This window comes from Schistocerca piceifrons, chromosome X (genome assembly GCF_021461385.2).
Source record: "Schistocerca piceifrons isolate TAMUIC-IGC-003096 chromosome X, iqSchPice1.1, whole genome shotgun sequence".
NCBI classification, from domain to species: domain Eukaryota; kingdom Metazoa; phylum Arthropoda; class Insecta; order Orthoptera; family Acrididae; genus Schistocerca; species Schistocerca piceifrons.
Genome location: NC_060149.1, coordinates 169394351 through 169422279, shown reverse-complemented (window position 1 = coordinate 169422279; position 27929 = coordinate 169394351). Strand labels below are relative to the sequence as shown.

At 45.5% G+C, this 27929-nt stretch overlaps 1 protein-coding gene across 2 annotated transcripts in view; it reads right to left on the bottom strand.

Annotated features, from left to right (window-relative positions):
* Window positions 1-27929, bottom strand: part of LOC124723042 — a 318102-nt gene that overhangs the window by 140461 nt on the left and 149712 nt on the right. Inside the window, exon 1 of one of the 2 annotated variants that reach the window (XR_007006485.1) lies at window positions 11515-11573. The exons of the other annotated variant lie outside the window; for it this stretch is intronic. The gene's annotated coding sequence lies outside the window, so the exon portion shown is untranslated. Of the gene's footprint in view, window positions 1-11514; window positions 11574-27929 lie in introns of those variants that run through there. 2 annotated transcript variants of the gene reach the window in all.

Genomic DNA, 27929 nt, shown 5'->3' with positions numbered 1-27929 from the left:
AGCCGTTAGTGCCCTAATCACGATGTTCCGGCGCCCACTGCAAGCGTCAGGTCAGCTAAGGCGCACATACTGGGCGTCTGCATCTGGCGAGAAGCGGCATCTAGAGCTGTACCGCCAGTGCCCTCTGCTGGCGGTTTCACCGTAATTCGTTTATTTTTGACGGAATGTGATGATCATGCTTCATGAACATTGTTGGGTTACTCCATTTTCGTGCTATATACGAGAGTTGGAACTTTAATAGTGGCAAGTATTTATTTACAGCTCGTACTAAATAGATACGTGTTTCAACGTTTTACTGACCTTCAAAGTACTCACCAGCATCGTGTATAAGATGGTCGTAGGTTGTGTTCCAAAAATGAACAGCATAGAGACTGAAGTGATGACAGTTTCTGCAGGACCTGACCTTCATTTTGCAGGACAATGCTCAAGCACGTACAGTGTAAGCTGTTACTGATTTGTTTGACTGATGGGGCTGCTAAGTGCTATACCACCTATTGAACTCCCCTGATTTAAGCCCTCGTGAGTTCAACTAGATTTCTATACTGAAGGAAATGCTTCACGGCATTCGCTTCAGAACTGCTACAAATTCGTCAGGCAACAGACCGCGCCTCACGAACTGTCAACACAACTTGAACTGCTAAGAGTATGCTACGACTTCCACATCGCTGGCAACGGATTATACACAATGCTGGTGACTACTTTGAAGGTCAGTAAGACTTTGAAACACGTATCTATTTTGTACGAGCTGTAAATAAATAGTTGCCACTATTAAAGTTCCAACCACGAAAATGGAGTAACCCAACAGTGTTCATGGTATTGGTTTCTGGACATATAGTTATAGGGACTATAATACTTATATAGAGGATGGTCCATTGATTGTGACCGGGCCAAATATCTCTCGAAATAAGCAACAAACGAAAAAACTACAAAGAATGAAGCTCGTCTAACTTGAAGGGGGAAACCATATGGCGCTATGGTTGGCCCGCTAGATGGCGCTGCCATAGGTCAAACGGATATCAACTGCGTTTTTCTAAATAGGAACCCCCATTTTTTATTACATATTCGTGTAGTACGTAAAGAAATATGAATGTTTTTGTTGGACCACTTTTTTCGCTTTGTGATAGATGGCGCTGTAATAGTCACAAACGTATAAGTACGTGATATCACGTAACATTCCGCCAGTTCGGACGGTATTTGCTTCGTGATACATTACTCGTGTTAAAATGGACCGTTTACCAATTGTGGAAAGTGTCTATGTCGTGTTGATGTATGGCTATTGTGATCAAAATGCCCAACGGGCGTGTGCTATGTATGCTGCTCGGTATCCTGGACTACATCATCCAAGTGTCCGGACCGTTCGCCGGATAGTTACGTTATTTAAGGAAACAGGAAGTGGTCAGCCACATGTGAAACGTCAACCACGACCTGCAACAAACGATGATGCTCAAGTAGGTGTTTTAGCTGCTGTCGCGGCTAATCCGCACATCAGTAGCAGACAAATTGTGTGAGACTCGGGAATCTCAAAAACGTCGGTGTTGAGAATGCTACATCAACGTCGACTGCATCCGTACCATATTTCTATGCACCAGGAATTGCATGGCGACGACTTTGAACGTCGTGTACAGTTCTGCCACTGGGCACAAGAGAAATTACGGGACGCTGACAGATTTTTTGCACGCGTTCTATTTAGCGACGAAGCATCATTCACCAACAGCGGTAACGTCAACCGGCATAATATGCGCTATTTGGCAACGGAAAATCCACGATGGCTGCGACAAGTGGAACATCAGCGACCTTGGCGGGTTAATGTATGGTGCGGCATTATGGGAGGAAGGATAATTGGCCCCCATTTTATCGATGGCAATCTAAATGGTGCAATGTATGCTGATTTTCTACGTAATGTTCTACCGATGTTACAACAAGATGTTTCACTGCATGACAGAATGGCGATGTACTTCCAACATGATGGATGTCCGGCACATAGCTCGCGTGCGGTTGAAGCGGTACTGAATAGCATATTTCATGACAGGTGGATTGGTCGTCGACGCTCCATACCATGGCCCGCACGTTCACCGGATATGACGTCCCCGGATTTCTTTCTGTGGGGAAAGTTGAAGGATATTTGCTATCGTGATCCACCGACAACGCCTGACAACATGCGTCAGCGCATTGTCAATGCATGTGCGAACATTACGGAAGGCGAACTACTCGCTGTTGAGAGGAATGTCGTCACACGTATTTCCAAATGCATTGAGGTTGACGGACAGCATTTTGAGCATTTATTGCATTAATGTAGAATTTACAGGTAATCATACTGTAACAGCATGCGTTCTCAGAAATGATAAGTTCACAAAGGTACATGTATCACATTGGAACAACCGAAATAAAATGTTAAAACGTACCTACTTTCTGTATTTTAATTTAAAAAACCTACCTGTTACCAACTTTTGGTCTAAAATTGTGAGCCATATGTTTGTTACTATTACAGCGCCATCTATCACAAAGCGGAAAACCTGGTCCAGCTAAAACATTCATATTTCTTTACGTACTATACGAATACGTAATAAAAAATGGGGGTTCCTATTTAACAAAACGCAGTTGATATCCGTTTGACCTATGGCAGCGCTATCTAGCGGGCCAACCATAGCGCCATCTGGTTTCCCCCTTCAAGCTAGACAAGTTTCGTTCGCTGTCGTTTTTTCGTTGGACGCTTATTTCGTGGGATATTTCTCCCGGTCACGATCAATGGACTGTGTGTGTTGTGTGTGGGTGTGTAGTAGTAGTAGTAGTAGGAAATGAAAGAATAAGTCTTACCTGTATTACTAAAACGCTATCACGGAAACCGGTACCAGCTGCAGCGTAGGGACAACAAAAACTTAGTTTTAAGTATTTCTCGTAATTACTGGCCGAGTATAAAAGGCTGTTATAATTTACTCATTAAGGGCTATAACCTTAGGATAAAATTTTAACACAATAAAACAAGTATGACAGTTAGAAACTGTGTGTTTATGTTGAGGCAGCGTAATAGCCGCCGCGCGAATACACGAACATAATTCATCCAGTATTTGAGAGTGAGAGCACTTAGCGACTCCCGAAAAAGTTTACACAAAATTTCAAACCTTTAAGAAAGTTTTTCCCTCTGACACCTCCTCAGCACAAATTAATTAAAGGAGAAAAGTTTATGGCCCACTACATTCTAGCCGTTCATGCAGTCAATTTTCAGGATCTGGCATGACGTTTTGATTTATTACTTCTTTGCTGCTAACTCTATTAGCAACACACTTTGCATGCAGTATATACATATACCACTTAGTGTATATGCGAAGGTATATCATCGTACGACACATAGTTCGGGAAATACACTGACGGAAAACAGCAACACAAAGAAGCAGTTATGCAACATAAACTAAAGTTGGTAGGCGTGTTTCTACATCTGAAAGATGATGCTGATTCAAATTTCGCGCCAGTCACATAAGAGTGGTGCTAATAACGCCACTATGAGGGCAAATCAAGTTTGCTGTAAATACGCTCTGTACTGTCTTGAGCGTTAGTTACCTCTGAGATTAGACGCGGTGAGTTGATGTGCGTCAAGAATGCCTTTAATTCGACAAAGACGCCATTATCAACATCTCACTGAGTTTGAATGAGGTCGTGCAATAGGGCTACAAGAATCTGGATGTTAGTTCTACGACACTGCAGCACTGCAGATAGACTAGGCAGGAATGTAGCCATTGTACACTACTGGCCATTAAAATTGCTACACCAAGAAGAAATGCAGATGATAAACGGGTATTCATTGGACAAATATATTATACTAGAACTGACATGTGATTACATTTTCACGCAATTTGGGTGCATAGATCCTGAGAAATCAGTACCCAGAACAACCACCTCTGGCCGAAATAACGGCCTTGATACGCCTGGGCATTGAGTCAAACAGAGCTTGGATGGCGTGTACAAGTATAGCTGTCCATGCAGCTTCAACACAATACCACAGTTCATCAAGTGTAGTGACTGGCGTATTGTGACGAGCCAGTTGCTCGGCCACCATTGACCAGACGTTTTCAATTGGTGAGAGATCTGGAGAATGTGCTGGCCAGGGCAGCAGTCGTACATTTTCTGTACCCAGAAAGGCCCGTACAGGACCTGCAACATGCGGTCGTGCATTATCCTACTGAAATGTAGGGTTTCGCAGGGATCGAATGAAGGGTAGAGCCACGAGTCGTAACACATCTGAAATGTAACGTCCACTGCTGAAAGTGCTGTCAATGCGAACAAGAGGTGACCGAGACGTGTAACCATTGGCACCCCATACCATCACGCCGGGTGATACGCCAGTATGGCGATGACGAATACACGCTTCCGATGTGCGTTTACCGCGATGTCACCAAACACGGATGCGACCATCATTATGCTGTAAACAGAACCTGGATACATCCGAAAAAATGACGTTTTGCCATTCGTGCACCCAGGTTCGTCGTTGAGTACACCATCGCAGACGCTCCTGTCTATGATGCAGCGTCAAGGGTAACGGCAGCCATCGTCTCCGAGCTGATAGTCCATGCTGGTGCAAACGTCGTCGAATTGTTCGTACAGATGGTTGTTGTCTTGCAAACGTCTCCATCTGTTGATTCAGGGATCGAGACGTGGCTGCACGATCCGTTACAGCCATGCGCATAATATTTGTTTACAGGAGGATATCACGTGAAAATCAACAGAAGTATCTGAAGATCGCTATCAGCAGTGCCATGGAGTGCCTCTTTCAGTATGCCAGTAGCGGCGTCATGGAGAGGGCCGTCCGAAAAGCCAGTAGCTATGTCACTGACAGGCGGCTGCAGAATACAGAGCCAGATTTACACATGGTGGCCAAAATTAGAGCTAACCAGCATAAATCAGTTCCGCATTAACGGATTAGCATATCTACCAAGTTTCGCTGTCACACGATAATTACAGCCCATACTGGAACTGCGTGGGCAGCTGCACTTTATTTATAACCACCTGATACGAGCAGGTCAGTCAGAGTGCAACCATCAATTATTAGCTTATTCGGTTCCTCAGATTTACCTACATCGTTATGTACCTTAATTTATACATTAAAATGATGCTTGAGCTCCGTGACTGTGGATTAAATTACTAGAAAGAATAAAGCAGGCAGGCACAGCAAGTTGCCAGTGGCTGGTTTCTGTATCTTTCATGTAACTACGTATATGTAAAAAAAAAAAAAAAGGTCTTATTCCAGATAATACAGCGTTCTTCTCTTTTAAAAATTTATTTTGTTAGGTAATTTTATTTCTCACATGATACCTACACTGTATATTACATGAACGATAATGGCGTTCTTCGTGATGGTTTATTTAGATGTTAGCAAACAAATGAAATTTATTTTGGGACTTGATAAGATATTGATTAGAGAGTACTAACATTTCCATAACTCACAGACTGGAACAACTGCAGTTGCCGAGGAAGTGATGGATACTGGGCTCGCACTTGGGAGGTGCAGAGATCAAATTCCAGTTCAGCAATGCAAATTAAGGTCTTCTGTGTTTTCATTAAATGATTTAAGGTAAATCCAGAGGTGGTTTCACCGAAGAGGAGACGCCCGACTTTCTTACAAATTTTTCAGTAATTCGCGCTTGTGCTCCGTCTCTGTCGACTGAATAAAACTGTCCAACGTTTGTTGTAAGGAGACAGATGATTAAGGAAAGGTACACACACATACTACCAGTACTACTTCTTACCGGTAAATTTCTCTGCAAATGTCGAATTTGATAACTTGATAAATCATGCGTAGCATATTTTGTATAAAGTGTCATACCGCGAACACTTAATTTTAGAATTAAAGATTAGTACAACCACAAGAAAGAAATTTCGCATTTACCGCACCTGCACTACCAACTTAGATAGCAGGTTTCTCTGCAACAAAGTTTATTGCCAATAAAACTGGCTGATGCAACATTACTGACATACGTCACCGAGGTGAGGCGTACGCTTGCCGTGACGCATACAGAGAAAAAATTTCTGATACACCGTTTGTAGCTTCTGTTTTGGCGGCCTTCCGCAGATGACTGCACACGAAAGTTATTGTGCACCGCATGTTGTTCTCTGACATTGGAGATTAAGTTTTCTTATAGGAAACAAGTTTGTTGTAGGTCATTAACTTTTTTGTTGTTGTTGTTGTTGTTGCGAAGCGGCGTTCACATGGTCAGGTTCGGTTTGTTTAGCCCTATGAAGCTGCAAGATGCGAATCTCTGGCACACTTTTGAGTTGAGCCTGTCCAAGAAAACTTTTAACATTAGCATTAATCACCATGTACAGTATAAACTTAATCCTCAATCACCGTGGATAAATGTGATACAATCACGACTAAATTCTGCTTATTTATTTGCGTATATGGATATATACCAGTAACTGCGATCCGTGTTCAATATAAAATACTTAAAACTGCTATATGAATAACCACACTAATAAACACACGCTATATAAATTTATACTATTGCTGCCTACCTTTCAATAGTTATGTATCTTCGTGATATGCCCCGTTAGGAAGATGATCTGGAAAGCAGGATTTAAGGGCGCTAACTCGCCATGAAACTGCGCTTTGCTATGAATTTGTTTTTAATATTTAGCCGCTGTCAATTAATTCTGGATGACCTTCTTGCAAGAATTATTTCAATAAACATGGAAGTCTAAATAAACGTATCGGACTGCAGAGAATGAAATAATTTGTTTCGCAAAATTTTGAAGTACACTCCCGGAAATTGAAATAAGAACACCGTGAATTCATTGTCCCAGGAAGGGGAAACTTTATTGACACATTCCTGGGGTCAGATACATCACATGATCACACTGACAGAACCACAGGCACATAGACACAGGCAACACAGCATGCACAATGTCGGCACTAGTACAGTGTATATCCACCTTTCGGAGCAATGCAGGCTGCTATTCTCCCATGGAGACGATCGTAGAGATGCTGGATGTAGTCCTGTGGAACGCCCTGCCATGCCATTTCCACCTGGCGCCTCAGTTGGACCAGCGTTCGTGCTGGACGTGCAGACCGCGTGAGACGACGCTTCATCCAGTGCCAAACATGCTCAATGGGGGACAGATCCGGAGATCTTGCTGGCTAGGGTAGTTGACTTACACCTTCTAGAGCACGTTGGGTGGCACGGGATACATGCGGACGTGCATTGTCCTGTTGGAACAGCAAGTTCCCTTGCCGGTCTAGGAATGGTAGAACGATGGGTTCGATGACGGTTTGGATGTACCGTGCACTATTCAGTGTCCCCTCGACGACCACCAGTGGTGTACGGCCAGTGTAGGAGATCGCTCCCCACACCATGATGCCGGGTGTTGGCCCTGTGTGCCGCGGTCGTATGCAGTCCTGATTGTGGCGCTCACCTGCACGGCGCCAAACACGCATACAACCATCATTGGCACCAAGGCAGAAGCGACTCTCATCGCTGAAGACGACACGTCTCCATTCATCCCTCCATTCACGCCTGTCGTGACACCACTGGATGTTGGGGCGTGAGCAGAATACGGCCTAACGGTGTGCGGGACCGTAGCCCAGCTTCATGGAGACGGTTGCGAATGGTCCTCGCCGATACCCCAGGAGCAACAGTGTCCCTAATTTGCTGGGAAGTGGCGGTGCGGTCCCCTACGGCACTGCGTAGGATCCTACGGTCTTGGCGTGCATCCGTGCGTCGCTGCGGTCCGGTCCCAGGTCGACGGGCACGTGCACCTTCCGCCGACCACTGGCGACAACATCGATGTACTGTGGAGACCTCACGCCCCACGTGTTGAGCAATTCGGCGGTACGTCCACCCGGCCTCCCGCATGCCCACTATACTCCCTCGCTCAAAGTCCGTCAACTGCACATACGGTTCACGTCCACGCTGTCGCGGCATGCTACCAGTGTTATAGACTGCGATGGAGCTCCGTATGCCACGGCAAACTGGCTGACACTGACGGCGGCGGTGCACAAATGCTCAGCAGCTAGCGCCATTCGACGGCCAACACCGCGGTTCCTGGTGTGTCCGCTGTGCCGTGCGTGTGATCATTGCTTGTACAGCCCTCTCGCAGTGTCCGGAGCAAGTATGGTGGGTCTGACACACCAGTGTCAATGTGTTCTTTTTTCCATTTCCAGGAGTGTATTTGTCAGTAGAATAACGTTAAGGTGAAACTGTGTACAGCAATATTTCCCGGTTGTGAAGTTTTAATACCGCATAGCTTCAATTTTTAGTGATTTACAAAATTTTCGTACTTTTTAATGAGTCATTATAATTACTGAGTGTGGCTCTTAAACTGCGCTGAAGCGATTTTATGTTATTCTTGTTGCAACTGAGTTAGGAAGAGACATGTAGTCCAGAAATGCTTATCAGCCAAGGAAATTAACTACAATGAGAACATCAATTATGACTCGACTCAACTGTGCGCATATGTCGGGGAGGGTGAGTTTCACCAGGTGGATTATCTGATTTTAGCGCGTGTTACATATAGCTTATTGTGTTATTTAACTGTTTAGGATAAAGTTAGATTAGAAACTCACACTGACTTTCAAGCGGAGACTCCGCTTACCGCAGCCCCGAGACAAGCTCTCGTAATTAACGGCGAGGGCGGGAAAGAGAAGAAGCAAGGCGATCTTCAGGTAGTGAGGTACTCCGGCAACGTCGTACAAGCGGTCCAAGTTCAAATTCCGGCTGCATTTTCCGGTCCATATTCTCTTAATCCGCTAGTACAGTATCCAATAACATTGGAAACTCTTGTCCTTTAAGGCCACTATCAGTCGTCTGAAAGTAGTTACCTACGAGTGCCGCCATTCTACTTTCGTTGAGTAATTTATGGATGTAGTTCTTTCAATTTAGACACTGAACATTTGTTTTTCTATTGTTCCTATTCTTTTAGTTCTATTTCTTAAATTTGTGGTGCTACGACAAATAAGTCTGTCAAAATAACGTAAAATTTTACACAGCGTGTCAAACACAGATTTAACAAACCTATACTTCTATTTTTATTGATATTTGTGTCAGAACACCGTTCTTAATATTGTTATATTGTTGTTCCATATTTTCTTCTAAATTAAAAAAATTGTTGTAACATATCTTACATATAGGTCTATCAACAGCAGGTTTCTAAAGACCTTTGTTAAACTTGTATCTGTGTCCTTATATAATATGTCATCAATTTTTGTTTGTATTATATGCCATTTGTTTGCCTTTTAGCTGGCTAAACAGTCGTTAGCTGCTGAAGGCCAAATAAAGAAAACAAACGAGGAGTATCAGTGTTTTTCATCATTGCTACGTTTACGTTGTCAAAATGTTAGGTCTCACACAGCTATGAGGTTTTGCTACCATTGTAAGGATCTCTTGTCAGCAACTAAGAAGCTCGGCGGTAACCGGGCGCAGATGTTTTGTGGCAATACTTACTACAATCTATCCAACAATAATCGCTACTTCCTCTTACACTGAAAGCAGTACAAACGCTACAAAAATTTATTGCAGTGTTACAGTTAAATGAACTCTTTACGAAACTTTCGAACCGTTTATTAATATAAGATACTGGAGGGGCATTCGGAAGTATTAGTAGTAACCTCAGACTTTTGCAGATGATGCAGTTATCAGTAATAAAGTACTGTCTAAGAAAAGCTGCATAAATATCCAGTCAGACCTTGAAGGGATTTCAAAGTGGCGCAAATATTGGCAAATTGCTTTAAATGTTCAATAATGTAAGACTGTGCACTTCACAAAAAGAAAAATCGTTGTGTTCTATGACTGAAATGCCCACAAGTGAAAATTGGAATCTGGTAACTCGTATAAATATTTCGGTGTACCAATTTTTAGCGATATGAAGGGATTAATTACATAGGCTCGGTGGTAGCACAGCAGTTTGAAAAATTCGATTCATTCGCAGGGTAGCGGGAAAATACATGAAGTCTACCAATGAGATTGCTTATAAAACACTCTTCCCCCTAATCGTATTATAATGCTCGAGAGTGTAGGGCCTATGCCAATAGAACTAACAGGGATATTGAACGTATACAAGGAAGGACGATACGAATGGTGACAAGTTTTTTGGACTCACGGGAGAGCTGAAAAATCTTAGCTGGGTGACGCTCGAAGACAGACATCTACTATCCAGCGGAAATCTATTTAGAAAATGTAACTAGTACATTGTGAGGATCCTAGAAATACACTGAAATTCCCTATGAAATGTTCCCCTAGTGACCGCGAAGACAGGAGGAGACTAACAACAGCGTTCACAGAAGCATTTAAACAGTCTTTCCTTCCACGAAACGGAAATCAACCTTAATACTAGTAAGTTACAAGGAGAAGTAGCCGCTGCTACGTACTTAATAATGGTTCGGATAGCACGGATATGGATGTAAATATAGTATTAAACGAAACAAGTTTACTGTTACCAGTCACTGTTTATTTATATCCAAGCCGCGTTTCGAATGTTTAAACTTCCATCATCAGATGGATTTACATTCATTAGTATGACGCGTGTGTGTGTGCTGTGTTACGATTTTTTGGAGGAACTTATGACACTGTCTACTGGAGAAACGAAACACCATTTCGGAACATGGTTTTGGTTCAAATGGCTCTGAGCACTATGCGACTTAACTTCTGACGTCATCAGTCGCCTAGAACTTAGAACTAATTAAACCTAACTAACCTAAGGACATCACACACATCCATGCCCGAGGTAGGATTCGAACCTGTGACCGTAGCTGTCGCTCGGTTCCAGACTGCACCGCCTAGAACTGCCCGTCCACTCCTGCCGGTCATGGTTTTGGGTTTCTCTTGACAAAAAACTAAACGTATATCTAACGGGAAAAAATAAGTAAAATAGAGTACGTCCAGTCGTAGTCTATTTTACTTATTTTATTTCTGCCGTTAAATATACGTCTAATTTTTTGTCAATAGAAACCCAAAACCATTTTCTGAAATAGTGTTTTGTTTCTTCACTAGACAGTGCCATAAATTTCTCCAAAAAATCGTAACACAAAACACACACACACACACACACACACACACACACACACACACACACACGTCATACTAACAAATGTAAATCCACCTGATGATGGAGGTTTAAACCTTTGAAACGCGTCGTGAAGATAAATAAACAGTGACTGGAAATAGTAAACTTGTGTCATTTAACGTCAATAACAGTCAAAGTAAAGCCTAACCTAAAATGTTCGCATTTAAAATAGAATGTATTCGTAATAAATATTTAAGTAACTGATGTTTTAGGTAACGTTCACAATTCACTTAAGTGTTCACCGATCACTGCTCCGGCAGTGTAGAACGAGGCAGCAAAATATACGCGTAAGGCCGCCCCGGGATCTAACAGCCGATATCTCGTCAGGAAAGTTAGACAGGTAACTATAACGGGTGCTTCTGCTACTAGCGACGCTGGGCGCTTCCCGGTCGGCGGGAGGTCGGCCTAGTGACTGCGGCGTCGGCGCGAGCGCACGGCAAGGCCAAGCTGCGAGGCGAGCTTACTTACGAGCGGCGCGGGGCGACAGCGACCAGTGCGAGCGGCTGGCGACTGGCGGCGCCGGCCGCGGGCTGCGGGCTGGCAGCGCGCAGCCGCTGCGTGGGCGGCGCCGCCTCCGCCGCGACCCACTCCAGGTGCTGCGCGTCACCAGTATTCTTTCCGCCGCGGACCGCGCTCTGGGAGTGCCACGGAGGTGGCGCCAGTCCACCCGCGCGGGCTGCCTGGCCGATAGCTCGCGGTCTGCTGGTGTAGTCCGGCGTTTCGCGAATGACGCGGTAGATCTCAGCTCGCGACGCGACTCAACCTCGGAACCTCTTCTGTCCGTATGACCGTTAAGCCGTCGGCACACGGACCGTGCATCCGAACGCTGAGCGTGCCGAGTTTCTGACGTCACAGCGTGGAATAGCACGCTCGGGAGTCTTTCCGAACGTGCAGAGCAATATCTGGCGTGTCAGATATTCTGAGCGTGCGTCTGACCGTTGACCAATGAGATGGCACAACGCCACCTACGTCACAAGCACGCCGTCGCCCTTCAATACAGACTTGTGAGGCGCCATATTGGCATTCAAATGGTTCAAATGGCTCTGAGCACTATGGGACTTAACATCTATGGTCATCAGTCCCCTAGAACTTAGAACTACTTAAACCTAACTAACCTAAGGACAGCACACAACACCCAGCCATCACGAGGCAGAGAAAATCCCTGACCCCGCCGGGAATCGAACCCGGGAACCCGGGCGTGGGAAGCGAGAACGCTACCGCACGACCACGAGATGCGGGCTATCGGCATTCATTTCAAGCCTATATGTATACAGGGTGTTACAAAAAGGTACGGCCAAACTTTCAGGAAACATTTCTTACACACAAAGAAAGAAAATATCTTATGTGGACATGTGTCCGGAAACGCTTACTTTCCATGTTAGAGCTCATTTTATTACTTCTCTTCAAATCACATTATTCATGGAATGGAAACACACAGCAACAGTACTTACCAGCGTGACTTCAAACACTCTGTTACAGGAAATGTTCAAAATGTCCTCCGTTAGCGAGGATACATGCATCCACCCTCCGTCGCATGGAATCCCTGATGCGGTGATGCAGTCCTGGAGAATGGCGTATTGTATCACAGCCATCCACAATACGAGCACGAAGAGTCTCTACATTTGGTACCGGGGTTGCGTAGACAAGAGCTTTCAAATGCCCCCATAAATGAAAGTCAAGAGGGTTTAGGTCAAGAGAGCGCGGAGGCCATGGAACAAGTCCGCCTCTACCAATCCATCGCTCACCGAAACTGTTGTTGGGAAGCGTACGAACACTTCGACTGAAATGTGCAGGAGCTCCATCGTGCATGAACCACATGTTATGTCGTACTTGTAAAGGCACATGTTCTAGCAGCACAGGTAGAGTATCCCATATGAAGTCATGGCGGTGAATCGAGGAAGTACAGTACATACTGACGAAACTAAAATGAGCTCTAACATGGAAATTAAGCGTTTCCGGACACATGTCCACATAACATCTTTTCTTTATTTGTGTGTGAGAAATGTTTCCTGAAAGTTTGGCCGTACCTTTTTGTAACAGCCTGTATATGCCATTCCGAGCACCAGAAAAATTGAGAATCACTGCAAAACCCGTTGTTAACTGTGTGATTCGTTCCAAAAAAATAATGAGAAACATCATATTCGTGGCAAAAGAATTACTGTATCTTGCGTATAATGACAGTAGGCTATTTGAAGGCAGCGACACACTGAAGATCCACCCAAAACACATTGTTCTTGGCACAATTTGTTATAATTAAATTTCATTTAGTAACATATCTACGATTAAGGTTTTTAACAAGCGCTAAGATACTATCATTCGATTCGAAAGGCGTGTTGTTGGTTTAGCGACAGTCCGCCTTTCGCCGCGGAGCAGCTCGGACTTGTTTACGTCTCGGCTGCGAACGTTCGCGGAAGAAGCGGTGTTTACACCGTCGTCACTCGCGTGTGTTACTGTTTGAATCGAACGCAATGGCACACAATTTCCGAAAAACCACGATACAGTTCACGTTCTGTAACGAGTATGCAAGACCGAAGGCTTTCGAAATCGAACGTTTCTTGAGGGACGAAGTGCATCTTAATTACACGGAGATTATTGGAATTCATTTATCAATCGTGAGCAGCACTCTTTACGTAAAGATGATTGACGACGCAGCATGTGATAGGATCATTGAAGCCGCCAAACGAGGATTCCAGTTCCGACACTCCGATGGTCATATTGGCGAAGTTTTAGTCGTTCATTCGGTCCTGGGCGTGCGTACGATTCGAATCTTCGAGCTGCCTTTCGAGGTACCCGAATCATTGGTCACTGAATCACTCCAGCCATATGACAGAGTTATTAGTCATACGGCCGAACGTTGGGCAAGTTTTAGCACGTATCCAGTGCTCAATGGTGTCCGACAGGTGCGAATTGCCCTTACGAAACATGTGCCATCGTACATAAACATCGGCGGCTGTAGAGCTATTGTCATCTATGATGGACAGCCCCGGACATGCTCCGGGTGTGGTGGTGAAGGACATCTTCGATCAGCGTGTATGCAGAGGAGACTCGTGCAACTCCCCAGCGGAGACTTCCAGAATCCGACTACACCAACGTCACTGCCGATGACTTACGTGACGGCACTTCGCGGGGAGGTGACGCCGAGGTCGGAGCGCACCATCGAACCGACGCCGCAGTTGATTGAGGCGCCTTCGGACGCCACTGAAGAAGGAATGGCTCTGACCAACCTCCAATCTCAGACAATACAGGTGGCGCAGAAAGAGGATGAGAGCATCACAATAGGCATGGAAGCTGAAGTGGAACGGCCCCAGGGCATTGTGGCGGCGGCGGGAACGCAGGAGATGCAAGATTCGCCAACACCAGAGGCCGACGTTAGGGCCCGCAAACAACGCTCGCCAAAGCGCCGCAACAAGCGCCGACTAAACTCTGCGGAGACGCTCCCTTCTCTTCTAGGGAGCCCAGATGGGTCTAACACTATGGACCTGTGTGACATGGAACCACAAGCCTCGGATGTCGCAGATCATATGAATTCGGACAGTGAAATGATGTCATATCGTTCAGACGACGCATCCGCTCAGGGGCCTGCTACCCCTTCGGCGGTGGAGTCTACAGCTGCAAAAGAACAACAGATGTCACACATCAATGCCGCACAGGAAAATTTGGAGCACACCAATAGTATCAGCTGGTATGAGCAGGACGACGAAATCACCGATGCGGACCATTCTATTGGTGGGGCCTTGCATCCGTCCGCATCCCAAGAAACCTAATGCCGCAGGGACACGTTCCTCGGGCGACCCTCGGCGGATGTGCAAAGGGACTATCGACACGGTGAAACTTTGTCATTTTAACATCATGTGGAGATGACAGCTACTCGACCCCAGGCATACAGAATAGGGACAGTGAATGTACACTCCTGGAAATTGAAATAAGAACACCGTGAATTCATTGTCCTAGGAAGGGGAAACTTTATTGACACATTCCTGGGGTCAGATACATCACATGATCACACTGACAGAACCACAGGCACATAGACACAGGCAACAGAGCATGCACAATGTCGGCACTAGTACGGTGTATATCCACCTTTCGCAGCAATGCAGGCTGCTATTCTCTAATGGAGACGATCGTAGAGATGCTGGATGTAGTCCTGTGGAACGGCTTGCCATGCCATTTCCACCTGGCGCCTCAGTTGGACCAGCGTTCGTGCTGGACGTGCAGACCGCGTGAGACGACGCTTCATCCAGTCCCAAACATGCTCAATGGGGGACAGATCCGGAGATCTTGCTGGCCAGGGTAGTTGACCTACACCTTCTAGAGCACGTTGGGTGGCACGGGATACATGCGGACGTGCATTGTCCTGTTGGACCAGCAAGTTCCCTTGCCGGTCTAGGAATGGTAGAACGATGGGTTCGATGACGGTTTGGATGTACCGTGCACTATTCAGTGTCCCCTCGACTATCACCAGTGGTGTACGGCCAGTGTAGGAGATCGCTCCCCACACCATGATGCCGGGTGTTGGCCCTGTGTGCCGCGGTCGTATGCAGTCCTGATTGTGGCGCTCACCTGCACGGCGCCAAACACGCATACGACCATCATTGGCACCAAGGCAGAAGCGACTCTCATCGCTGAAGACGACACGTCTCCATTCGTCCCTCCATTCACGCCTTTCGCGACACCACTGGAGGCGGGCTGCACGATGTTGGGGCGTGAGCGGAAGACGGCCTAACGGTGTGCGGGACCGTAGCCCAGCTTCTGGAGACGGTTGCGAATGGTCCTCGCCGATACCCCAGGAGCAACAGTGTCCCTAATTTGCTGAGAAGTGGCGGTGCGGTCCCCTACGGCACTGCGTAGGATCCTACGGTCTTGGCGTGCATCCGTGCGTCGCTGCGGTCCGGTCCCTGGTCGACGGGCACGTGCACCTTCCGCCGACCACTGGCGACAACATCGACGTACTGTGGAGACCTCACGCCCCACGTGTTGAGCAATTCGGCGGTACGTCCACCCGGCCTCCCGCATGCCCACTATACGCCCTCGCTCAAAGTCCGTCAACTGCACATACGGTTCACGTCCACGCTGTCGCGGCATGCTACCAGTGTTAAAGACTGCGATGGAACTCCGTATGCCACGGCAAACTGGCTGACACTGACGGCGGCGGTGCACAAATGCTGCGCAGCTAGCGCCATTCGACGGCCAACACCGCGGTTCCTGGTGTGTCCGCTGTGCCGTGCGTGTGATCATTGCTTGTACACCCCTCTCGCAGTGTCCGGAGCAAGTATGGTGGGTCTGACACACCGGTGTCAATGTGTTCTTTTTTCCATTTCCAGGAGTGTATATACCATTAGATCGCCGGTGAAACAGCAGTTGTTTAGGGACATGATATACGCGTCGGATGTGGATATACTGATGGTGCAGGAAATTAACATTCCTGAGTTCCAGGAAGTACATGGATACATCTCCTACACCTCGCCGCACTCGAACAACAACAGTGGAACGGCGATATTGGTCCGGGACGGGATTCCGGTCCGAGACCTGGCTTATCTACCTTCGGCACGAGGACTGGCGATAACTGTTAATGGAATTCCCATTCTCAATGTTTATGCCCCTTCCGGCACAGACAACAGACGGGCGCGTGCGAGATATTATTCGGAAGAGATTGTGCCCTTATTTACCGGCAGATTCGATCATTTCATTATAGGTGGTGACTTCAATTGTGTTTTAGCCCAAAAAGACCAGACACCACATTACAATACCTGTCGTGAATTGCATGTGCTATGCCGGGATCTGGAGTTGAGCGACACCTGGGACATGATTCATAGGAACCGTGAGGGATATACTTTTTTACCAGTCACTCGGCGAGCCGACTCGATCGAATATATGTTTCGGTTGGCCTACAGGATAAGGTGGTCGACGTGGAACGATGGCCTGCGGCATTTACTGATCATCTGGCTTACATTTGTACCATGTCACTCCCTAGGCAAAGTGTGTGGAGAAGCCGCGGGACATGGAAGCTCAATTCGTCCCTTTTGACGGACCCCGAATGTCGTCAGAGAGTCGAGGAGGTATGGGCCACATGTCAACGCCGTCTACCAACGTATACCTCCGTGCTTCAATGGTGGCTCGAGTGCACTAAGCCGGCAATAAGAAGAGCTCTAATACAGTATGGTCGGGATAAGACGAGATGGCAGAGAGACACTCTTGATTATTATTACACCATGCTTCGTGAGCTGTCCTTCCAGGTGCCGTCTGCAGAACATTATGCGGAAGTTCATCGTGTCAAGGCACAAATCCTATCGATCACGCGATGACGACTGGGTGGCATCCCAATACGGGCAAGATGTCTTGACACCATCACTGGGGAACGTACCTCGATGCACCATGTGTCGCGGGAACATAAACGTTACCGCCGGGCATTGGTAACAGTGCTCCACGGTTTAGATGGCCGTCAACTGACAACACAACAGGACATTGCAAATGAATTTTTAGAGCATTTCCGCCATCTCTATGCCGGTACACCGACGGACCGTCAGGTAGGGGAAGAGATACTGCAACATCTGCAAACGACACTGACAGAGGCGGATAAGGCAGCGCTTATGGAGCCACTCACAGAAGACGATATAAAGGTGGCACTCACAAAAGGAGCGGCCCATAAATCACCGGGGCCAGATGGGATTACGCTACAGTTTTATCGAGAATTCGTGGACATGATGATGCCACAGTTGGTGTCGATGTACAATGAGGCGATGAGTCCGAACATGTGCCTACCATCGGATTTTGTGACGGGCTTTCTTCTTCCCATCCCGAAGATGGCGGGGAGTCGCAGTGTTAATCAATATCGGCCTCTCACTATGCTAAACACCGATTATAAAATTTTTGCACGGCTACTAGCGTCTCGTCTCAAGCTGGCGATATCCAGGACAATATCCCCTGATCAGGCTTGCCTAGGGGTGCGAAGCAACATCTCCTCGGCGTTAAGTGAATACCGTGACGTTATCGCCCTTGCGGAAACGTGTAAAATGCGAGCAGCGATGATATCTGTGGACTTCGATCGTGCGTTCGACAGGATAAACCATGACTTCTTGGCGTCAGTCATGAGCCGAATGGAGATTCCACCTGTTTTCATCTCCATCATTATGAGGCTAATGCGAGGGGCTACATCGAAGGTGATTGTAAACGGTCGGGAAGCGGGCTCGGTTCCTATTAACAGCTCCGTCCGACAAGGGTGCCCACTCTCCATGATGCTGTTTGCGATAGCGCTTGAGCCGCTGATGTGTGTTATGAGGCGCTCACTTACTGGGATAGCGCTTAATGAGAACTCTTTCGTTTGTCGCGCATATGCGGACGACCTGATCCTTCTTGTCAGATCAGGTCATGAAGTGCGTCAGGCTGTTGAACATCTAGACTCTTACGGGACGGCAGCAGGCAGTGTCATTAACATGACGAAATCCAAAATTATGCACATTGGACGGGGTCTGGAAGACATACCGGGACCGTTTCAGACGGTGGAATCGCTGAGATGTCTGGGGATCACATTTACCCGTTCACTACGGCGGTCAGCGGCGGCGAGTTCTCGGCGGCTTCTGCAAAATGTTCGTCTGGCGATACGAAACAACTCACTGAGAGCCTTTGACATGATCCAGCGTGTGGCATTCACTAACGTTCACATAGCGTCACGACTGACCCATTTAGCGCAGATCCTACCAATACGGAAGGGTATTGCAGACCGCCTCATGGCTGCCTTTGGTTACTATGTTAGTACTGGGATGTTATTTAAGATCACATATGACACGTTAACGCTACAATTCCGGAACGGTGGCCTCAACCTCACAAACGTGCGAAACAAAGCTCTGGCGCTTTACATGCGAGCGATGATACGAAATTGGCAACAACGAAAGCACACCATAACGTCAGCTCTGATAGAAGTACTTGTTCCGCCTTCGTACGAACCCCCTATTGCGGTGGGCAATATTTCGCCTTCTCTTGCACACATTGCCTCATTTCTTGTTGATTACAGTTATGGTCGTCTGAAAGTACCTTCGACGAGAATACCCACGACTCGGGAGATCTATAGGTGCTTGATGGATCACCATGCCCGCAACGTAATGGAATTCAAATACCCGTCGAGAACGTGGAACCACATTTGGTGTGCAGTGCATACTCCATTACTGTCAACAGCAGCGAGATCGATGTGGTACATTCATATAAACCGTAAACTTGTGACCAGGAGTCGATTACATACAATTCATATGGTCGATTCTCCTCTTTGCACAAGCTGTGGCCTGTTAGCAACGTAAGAACATGGTTTAGTGTGTGGCGCAGCGAGGGACGTCTGGATGCTGACGCGTCGAATATTGGCCTTCCTTCGGCGCACTAACTACACAGAAATCACATCGGATGTACTTTTTCTACCGGACAAGACCTTTTTTCCCAAACAAAAGACGTATGCGGTCAATTGGATCGCTGGACATGCGACGAAATATTTGTATTCGTACGATATTAAGTCCGTGATGGATTATTGGATGTATTTACAAGAACAACACGAGCTCATACGGAGTCATACGAAATACAGGACTTACTTTTCCAATTTTTCAGGAAGTGTCTTTCACAATCCGCCCGACAGCTGGGGTGTCCCAGAACTGAGAAGACTCCTGCAGCAGAACGACTAGAGACAATACTGCGCGGTTCAGTTATATTGGCATACAGCACACTGAGAAGAAAACTGGCCCCTACCTGGTCGACGCAGGAGAAATACATGCCGCCCACAAAGGCAGAAATGGTCACGATTATATGGCTGTCTGCCAGATTTATGATGCGACACCGTGTGCTGCAGGGATTGTGATGCAGATGATAACTTCATTTTCACTCCCGCCCGCGACTAGGATTGTCATTTACTTTATTCATGTTACACAAAAAAAAGGGCGGCCTTTACGTTGATTTTCTGGTTTCCAAATTGTTTTTGCTTTGTTTTTGCTGTCTCGATCCTTTTCTTATCCCTAAGATAGTACAATTGTACGAATAAAGATTGTTTGTTTACCCTGCCTTCCTGTCCCCCCCCCCCAAAAAAAAAAAAATCCGCTTGGAATACGAATTTTTATTTTTTATTTTCACTTTCATTTAACTTGTAAAAAAAAGCGTAATGAATAGCGTCATTGACGTATAATTAGTTTTTTTTTGTTGGGGCGGTGGTTCGCGTCCTGACACAACCAATTTTTTTTCCTAACATTCGCGTTTTTATTAGGTTCTGATACTTCATTATTAGTTTAATGTAAGTATAGACTATAATATTTGATGTTATGTAAATACAAGTTCACCTTTTTTGAGGGGTGACTTCGTTCGATTGGCTTAATCTAAAAGACAGCTTGCGCTACTTGTATAAAGATATTTTGCTCCTTCTTCTTTTACTCTTCGTAATTCACTTGTTGCAAAGATTCTGCTACTGGGTAGGAACAGTGATCAAGTAAGACTGACCTTAGAGTTTTACTAAAATGTGGGAATAATGAAATAATGTTTATCTGATGCAGAGAAGTATTCCAAATTTGTAACACACTGTTTGTAATGGAACTTTTATAAGCCTGTGTCCTTATTGATTGGACATGGTACTTTCCTTTTCGTGGACGATGGAAGAAATGTGCGTTTTAATATAGCTAACGTGGGAATTTTATGCGCTCCCGTTGAATAAACAGTGTGATTTACGAACTAGAAACATCCCTCAACTGTCGCTGGAGTGCGTTGCGATCTCGTATACCACGTTGGGGCCCACGTACCGTATGCACAAGTCGCATCGTTCCTGAGCGTTCAGCAGCACGTTGAACTTTCCACGCTCAACGTTAAAGCCGTCGGCACACGGACCGTGCATCCGAACGTTGAGCGTTGAGCGTGCCGAGTTTCTGACGTCATAGCGTGAAACAGCATATTCGGGAGTCTTTCCGAACGTGCAGAGCAATATCTGGCATGTCAGATATTCTGAGCGTGCGTCTGAGCGTTGACCAATGAGATGGCACAACACCACCTACGTCACAAGCACGCCGTCTCCCTTCAGCATAGAGTTGTGAGGCGCCATATTGGCATTCATTTCAAGCCCATATGTAAATGTGCCGTTTCTGAGCACCAGAAATTTGGGAATCACTGGAAAACCCGTTGTTAATTGTGTGATTCGTTCCAATAGAATAATGAGAAACATCATATTTGTGGAAAAGGAATTATTGTAACCTGCGTATTATGAGAATAGGCTATTTTAAGGCAGCGACACACTGAAGATCCACCCAAAACGCATTTTTCTTGGTACAATTTGTTACAATTAAATTTCAATTAGTAACTTATCTACGATTAAGATTTTCAGCAAGGTATAACGTAATAATAGCAGATGCACCAGGTGTGGTGTTGGTTTAGCGTAATGAGTTGCACTGCTGTTCTGTATTGAGTTCTTTGATGGGGTGGTGGTTCACATCATAACACTTCCAAATTTTTTTCCTAACATTAGCGTTTTTATTAGGTTCTGATACTTCATTATTAATTTAATATAAGTATATACTATAATAGTTCATGTTATGTAAATATAAGTTCACCTTTTTCTGAGGGGTGACTTTGTTCGATTAGCTTAATCTACAGGATAGCTTGCGCTACTTGTATAAAGATATTTTGCTCCTTTTTCTTTTACTCTTCGTAATTCACATGGTGCAAAGATCCTGCTACTGGGTAGGAACAGTGATCAAGTAAGACTGGCCTTGGGGTTTCACTAAAATGTGGGAATCATGAAATAATGTTTATCTTATGCGGATAAGTATTCCAAATTTGTACCGCACTGTTTGTAATGGAACTTTTATAAGTCTGTGTCCTTATTGATTGGACATGGTACTTTCTTTTCGTGGACGATGGAGGAAATGTGCGTTCTAATAGAGGTAACGTGGGAATTTTACGGACGCCCGTTGAGTAAACAATGTGATTTACGAACTAGAAACGTCCCTCAACTGCTGCTGGAGTGCGTTGCGATCGCGTATACCACATTGGGTCCCACGTACCGCGTGCACAAGTCGCGTCGTTCCTGAGCGTTCAGCAGCACTCTGAACTTGGCACGCTCAACGTTAACGTTCGACAGCACAGTCCGTGTGCCGACGGCTTAACGTTCGACAGCACGGTCCGAACGTTGAGCGTTGAGAGTGCCGAGTTTCTGACGTCATAGCGTGGAATAACACGTTTGGGAGCCTTTCCGAACGTGCAGAGCAATATCTAGCATGTCAGATATTCTGAGCGTGCGTCTGAGCGTTGGCCAATGAGATGGCACAACGCCACCTACGTCACATGTGTGCCATCTCCCTTCAGCACAAAGTTGTGAGGCGCCATATTGGCATTCATTTCAAGCCTACACTTATATATGCCGTTTCTGAGCACCAGCAGATTGAGGATCACTGGAAAACCCGTTGTTAACTGTGTGATCTGTCACAATAAAATAATGAGAAACATCATATTCGTGGCAAAAGAATTATTGTAACTTGCGTATTATGAGTGTATGCTATTTGAAGGCAGCAATATACTGAGGATGCACCCAAAACGCATTGCTCTTGGTACAATTTGTTATAATTAAATTTCAGTTAGTAACATAGTTACGATTAAAGCTTTCATCAAGTACTAAGATTGGTAAGACCCTAGGAATAACGTTTAACTTCAATATGATCGTTTAGCATTCGGTGAGAGAGTGTGTCTCGGTCCGGCACACAGTTTAATGCCGGCACGCTGGCTCAGCGTGTTCGGTCAGAGGGCTGCGTGCTATCTGTAATAAAAAAAAAAAAAAAAAAACTGAGTCAAAGAATCAATGATCAGCTTGCATGGATGTCTTGTGACGTCCGCCCAGACCAAACGCAATGAACAATATCGAACAAAATGCATTATAAAAAAAAGAGGGTTAGCTACCCTCTGTAATAAAAAAACTGACTTAATGGATCAAAAACGAACTGAAACGGGTGTCTTTCGACGTCCGCGCCGAGCAGATACAACGAACGAAAACGAACAAAATGAGATTTAAAAAAAAGCGTGGTGAGCAGCGTCACAGTAATGTGAAATTGTTATGTTTGGGAAGTGGTTCGCGACTCGCCAGTACGTAAATTTTTTTCTAACATAGGCGTTTTTATTAGGTTCTGTTCCTTTATTATTAGTTTAATATAAGTATATACTATAATTTTCGATGTTATGCAAATATAAGTTCACCTTTCTTTGGGTGTTCGATTGGCTTGATCTACAGGACACCTTGCGCTACTTGTGTAAAGCTATTTTGCTCCTTTTTGTTTTACGCTTCGTAATTCACATGTTGCAAAGATTCTGCTACTGGGTAGGAACAGTGATCAAGTAAGACTGACCTTAGAGTTTTACTAAAATGTGGGAATAATGAAATAATGTTTATCTTATGTGAAATGGCTCTGAGCCCTAAGCGACTTAACTTCTGAGGTCATCAGTCGCCTAGAACTTAGAACTAATTAAACCTAACTAAGGACATCACACACATCCATGCCCGAGGCAGGATTCGAACCTGCGACCGTAGCGATCGCCCGGCTCCAGACTGTAGCGCCTAGAACCGCACGGCCACTCCGGCCGGCTCTTATGTGAAGAAGTATTGCAAATTTTTATCGCTTTGTTTGTAATGGAACTTTTATAAGCCTGTGTACTTATTGATTGGACATGGTACTTTCCTTTTCGTGGGCAATGGAGGAAACGTGCGTTTTAATAGAGCTAACGTGGGAAAATCACGCGCGCCCGTTAAGTAAACAGTGTGGTTTACGAATTAGAAACTTCCCGCAACTGCCGCCGAAGTGCGTTGCGATCGCGTGTACCACGTTGGGGTCCACGTACCGTATGCTCAAGTCGCACCGTTTCTGAGCGTTCAGCAGCACGTTGAACTTAGCACGCTCAACGTTGGCGTTCGACACCACGGTTCGTGTGCCGACTGCTTTACTTTCCCCCTGCAGATTACCGTGTGATTACACGGTTCGAGGAAATGGTCGTCAACCGTGATTGCGACGGCCGGACGAACTGCCACGCCCAGATACTGTTTACTTTCCCACCGTCACAACGAACACCGTCAACTGGCCGAAAGGCACGGTGCTCTACTACATTTTGCAAGCTGTGCCCGAAAGCACATACGACTTGTGGTTCCACCTGACGACGATTCACGAGGCGTTCCGCCGCCTTGCATTGTACCGGACACGACTATCAAATTATTTAGGCGCATTATTCGAGGATCCTCCTGCCCATTGGGGCATTCCGAGTACTAGAAGACACACTTGAAGACGATTCTCGCCGACATGACTGATCCTCCGAGGAAACAGTTTAGAGGGAGTCCCGATCCATTAACTTGCGCGAAGACGACTCGGAAGCTTCTGGTGGCGGCAGTAGGATCCGATTAAAAAGAATGAAAATAAAAACAAAATAAATAAAAACAAAATAAAAAACAGAAGTAAATAAAAGTATATGCTTTCAAATAAGTAAATAAATTTGTTCAAACAAAGCTCTCTTGATCCCGTAATTCACACATTTTTTGCGTTAACCCCTCCTACTGGCGACTGCCAGACTCAGTCTGACGTTCCGTGCAGCATCACACTGAAGACAAAAAAATCGTGAAGTGTAGGCGGTAAGTAAAATTATTCAAATGTCTCTAAGCACTATGGGACTTAACATGTGAGGTTCAAAATGGTTCAAATGGCTCTGAAGACTATGGGACTTAACATTTGAGATCATCAGTCCCCTAGAACGTAGAACTACTTAAATCTAACTAAGCTAAGGACATCACACACATCCATGCCCGAGGAAGGATTCGAACCTGCGACCGTAGCGGTCGCGCGGTTCCAGACTGAAGTGCCTAGAACCGCTGGGCCACACCTAACATCTGTCATCAGTCTCCTAAACTTAGAACTACTTAAATCTAACTAACCTAAGGACATCACACACATCCATGACCGAGGCAGGATTCGAACCAGCGGCCGTAGCAGCAGCGCGGTTTCGGACTGAAGCGCCTAGAGCCGATCGGCCACAGCGGCCGGCCTGGTGAGAAAGAAAAGAGATTGGCTGACTTTTGAAAAGCTTTATTCATTGAGGCATTAGCAAGTGTGTTACAGATCTTTCTACAGGGCACTGCTGGAGACAGGAAACGCTGATGACAGAAATATCCAGTTGCACCATTTCTAGAAGAAGGATTCTCTTTGCTGAAGTTGCACAAGCAACCTACAAATATGTTTTTTAACAACCTTTTTTGTAACATTATGTCTTATAGGACTTCATTTGTCATGTACAAAAACAAAAAAAAACACAAAAGAATTATAGCACCGTGGATCCGATCGCCTTGGGAGAGTATTTCGGAATAGTTAGGGGCAACGCCTGAAGAGGAAAGTTCATTTTCTTATAGTAGGGTATAAGTGGCGGTACATACTATGGGTAGCTTTGATTTTCGTTCAATTTGTTTTTAAAGAGTAAACTTAGAAAGGCAAGTAGACATGCTGAAAAAAGCGATAAAGCGCGTAAAAAAGGGGAGTGAAGGTGACGGGAAAAGAGCGGTGAGCGACTCTGCATTTAGATTCCGGGATCGCTGGTTCGACTTCCGGCAGGGGCGGGAATTTTCTTCGCTCGGAAAGTGGCTGTTTGTGTTGTCCTAATCATTTAATCATTTCATCTCGTCTTCATCGAAGCGCAAGTTGCCGAAGTGGCTGCAAACAGGAAGACTTGCACTAGGCGGGGTCTCCCAGCCAGTAATGCCATACGACCGTTTCATTTTTCACTCGACATTGTGATTCACTTTTATCCTCAGCTTCAAGTAGCGCAGACTCTTTCGATATTTCAAAGGCGCCGGAAATGCCATGTAGGCCAGATGATAGCTTGGGACGGGGTGGGAGGGGGTGGGGAGGGGTGCACGGAGGGGGGCAGCCGGCACATTATCCCCAAAGTCCGAACATCAAGCGAATGACAAATCTGTTATGCATCTTTTAAACATTTTAGCAAAATTTTCCTTGGTGTACGTCGGTGACATGATGTGCTAAAATGATCAATGTTCAGGCCTTGACCACTGTGTCCCAAAACCAGGAAGGTAAAATTATGCGGTACTGTTGCTTGGGAGACAGCGGGTGTAGGTCCAGCCATCTACGAGGGCGTGCTGAAAAGTAATGCTTCCGAATTTTTTATGTGAAAACTCTTAAACCTTTGTAAATAAAACAAACTTCATTAATATTCTACATCTTTATTCGTCATCTTTACATATTTGCAGCCGTCTGCTCCGCTGGAAACCCTGAATCTACTCTGTAGGAATCAACATGGATTCCGGAAACAACGATCGTGCGAGACCCAACTCGCTTTATTTGTTCATGAGACCCAGAAAATATTATATACAGGCTCCCAGGTAGATGCCATTTTCCTTGACTTCTGGAAGGCTTTCGATACAGTTTCGCACTGTCGCCTGATAAAGAAAGTAAGAGCCTGCGGAATATCAGACCAGCTGTGTGGCTGGATTGAAGCTTTTTTAGCAAACAGAACACAGCATGTTGTTCTCAATGGAGAGACGTCTACAGACGTTAAAGTAACCTCTGGCGTGCCACAGGGGAGTGTTATGGGACCACTGCTTTTCACAATATATATAAATGACCTAGTAGATAGTGTCGGAAGTTCCATGCGACTTTTCGCGGATGATGCTGTAGTATCCAGAGAAGTTACAGCATTAGAAAATTGTAGCGAAATGCAGGAAGATCTGCAGCGGATAGGCACTTGGTGCAGGGAGTGGCAACTGACCCTTAACATAGACAAATGTAATGTATTGCGAATACATAGAAAGAAGGATCGTTTATTGTATGATTATATGATAGCGGAACAAACACTGGTACCAGTTACTTCTATAAAATATCTGGGAGTATGCGTGCGGAACGATATGAAGTGGAATGATCATATAAAATTAATTGTTGGTAAGGTGGGTGCCAGGTTGAGATTCATTGGGAGAGTCCTTAGAAAATGTAGTCCATCAACAAAGGAGGTGGCTTACAAAACACTCGTTCGACCTATATCAAGGTCAGATATGATAGTCGGATGCTTCTATAGACCACCTGCATCAGCAACCGTAGTAGTTGAGCGCCTCAGAGAGAACCTGCAGAACGTCGTGAAGAAATTTCGTGATCATACTATTGTAATAGGGGGAGACTTCAATCTACCAGGTATAGAATGGGATAGTCACACAATCAGAACTGGAGCCAGGGACAGAGACTCTTGTGACATTATCCTGACTGCCTTGTCCGAGAATTACTTCGAGCAGATAGTTAGAGAACCAACTCGTGAAGCTAACGTTTTAGACCTCATAGCAACAAATAGACCGGAACTTTTCGACTCCATGAATGTAGAAGAGGGTATCAGTGATCATAAGTCAGTGGTTGCATCAATGACTACAAGTGTAATAAGAAATGCCAAGAAAGGAAGGAAAATATATTTGCTTAACAAGAGTGATAGGGCACAAATCGCAGAATATCTGAGTGACCACCATCAAACGTTCATTTCTGAGGAAGAGGATGTGGAACAAAAATGGAAAAAATTCAGAAACATCGTCCAGTACGCCTTAGATAAGTTCGTACCGACTAAGGTCCAAAGCGAGGGGAAAGATCCACCGTAGTATAACAATCATGTACGAAAGGTACTACGGAAACAAAGAAAGCTTCATCATAGGTTTAAGAGTAGTCGAATCATAGCTGATAAGGAAAAGCTGAACGAAGCGAAAAAGAGCGTAAAGAGAGCAATGAGAGAAGCATTCAACGAATTCGAACATAAAACATTGGCAAACAATCTAAACAAGAACCCTAAAAAGTTTTGGTCATATGTAAAATCGGTAAGCGGATCTAAATCCCCTATTCAGTCACTCGTTGACCACGATGGCACCG